Source organism: Micropterus dolomieu, linkage group LG13 (genome assembly GCF_021292245.1).
Source record: "Micropterus dolomieu isolate WLL.071019.BEF.003 ecotype Adirondacks linkage group LG13, ASM2129224v1, whole genome shotgun sequence".
Lineage (NCBI taxonomy): Eukaryota > Metazoa > Chordata > Actinopteri > Centrarchiformes > Centrarchidae > Micropterus > Micropterus dolomieu.
This window is the reverse complement of record NC_060162.1, coordinates 11121262-11123536: the sequence shown is the minus strand read 5'-3', so window position 1 is coordinate 11123536 and position 2275 is coordinate 11121262.

Below are 2275 nucleotides of genomic sequence, written 5' to 3'. Positions count from 1 at the left end.
CCACTGCAGCAGTCCTGTTTCTAAGAACCTGGTTCTCTCTTCTGGAAGTGCACAAAGTACACAGTATATCCTTAATGATTTACTGCACAGTCACATATTTCAGTTTTATATTAACTTACTTTTTACATGCAGCGCAAATAAAATATGCTAACAGGGCCGTTTACATACTAAATCATACTTGGTTTAAGAAAAAATTTTCCCATAGGGCATAAGCACTCCGCTGTAGCCTCTATCATATCTGAAAGCTTCAGTATTTAGACAAGGAAACAGTAACATTCTCCTCTTTCAGGAACTATGGCTTCAAAGCGTACTCGCAATGTGGATCAGCAGGTGTGGCATGGCAGAAATGTCAGTTCCTCCAGTAAAACGTACGCAAACATCAGGGAAATATTGCGTGCATTACAATTTGTAAATCTGGCCGTGATTTGTTGGGCAGTTTGGGTGAACGAATGTGTAAAACAGATTGCAGGAAATCTGCTTTCATTTCAAAAGATTGAGCTGTATTCCTGTTCAGACTGGAACAGACTAAACACTTCCCGGCACTGTAAAAACCGGTTTGATCATCAGCACCAACGCCTTTCTAGGAACAATGTTTTTCCTATAGGGGTAGTCAAGGGCAGACAGCAACAAAATCGTGGAACCTGAAGTTGTAGAGTCAATTTCATGTTAATGAAACTGCTCCCAAGAAGATAAACAATTGATTTTGATCTATTGTCACCCTCGGGAAAATCTACTGCTGAGGCTATACTGCACCTGTTGCACTTTGTGCTGTTTTTTCTGTTCAATACATACATATTGTGAGGAATAATGAACAGTAGTAGACTGTCTATGTATTTTTGGAACAAAGGCCTAAAGAAACAGTATATCTGTACAGATATTAAAAAATTTAAAATGGATAAGGTAGACTGACAACAAGCTAGTACACATAGGTTTTAAAAGCATAAACCAGCATGATAACGATATAAGATTCCAAGACAGTCAGAGTTAAATAATGAAGGTTCAGGTATAGCTCTCCGACACGCTTAATTCTCTATCGTTTGCTCCATAAAATAATCATCTCTCCCCAGAGACAAGGTTTATACTCAGACACAAATTCTGCATCCAAGGTATGGTAGCACTTACTTATACATAAACAGCCACGCGCATGTATCCACATACATGAATTAACAGCATGCTGGGATAATCAGAGCACATTTATGACGAGAACAAAGTTGTCACGATGCCTTTCACTTGACAGCAGTAAACAATTTACAGCTCCCACTCTCAACTAAGGACAGTACACCATAAAAAAACTTCTTGTGAAGTCATATGTGTTACGTGACAGTTCCAGCTACAGTCACTGCAACAGTTTTTATTTTAAAGATGTTGTCAGTAAAATTGTATTTCCTCTAATTGTCTCGGCCAACTCAATCCTCTGCCCTCCTGTGTTTATAAAGCACGTAGTGCTTTAAAGCAAGCAGTGGGGGGGGGGGGAGTCTTCAAGGACGGCAGACAACACACCCTGTGCTACCTGCAGCAATAATGATCCCACTGATCTTTGGCCGTTTTGAAGTTAAGAAATAGGTTAGTAAGATAAGGGATACTTGTATGTACTATATAGTAGGCCACAACAACACATTATGGTTCCTGTATTTAGAAGAGCCAAGCAATATTCCTTTAATACATGTGATTTGCAGAGTGGCCTCCATTAGTTTAAGTAACATATTAGCCTGGTGAGCAGTGCCTGCATGTTTTTTTTAAGGTGAAATAATTGAACACTTCATTGCAGCGGCAGGCATGTGCTTTTTCTGATGGTGGACATAAAAACATCCCAAATCACCTCCATCTTGTTTGTCCCTCTCAAACGAAAACACTGAGTGAAGTAGCTGAGCTGTGTACGTACAAGTGAGAAGGCGAGAGGGATGACTGAATACTTATTTGTCTATTAGTTGAAATAATTAAGGAGAGTGCATTAGTAAGTAATTGCCTTATAAAACAGCAGTACTCATAAGAAGAGAATTAATTATCATAAGTTGCCACTATAGTTTTGGTGCCAAATATGGAGTGTGACAGCAACACTTGCCACCAAAGCCCCAACCACAACATTATGTTAATGGTAATATAATGACAATAAAGCTTGCAGGTGCTATTTCCAGTCAATGCTAAGAACACAGATTTGATATGATATGATCTGTATTTTGACATAGTCCGGGTCTTACATGTAGACCTGTGCATAGAATTCTCATATTACACTACACTTTCTGTTAATAACTGTTCTGTGAATCACTTCCCTAGA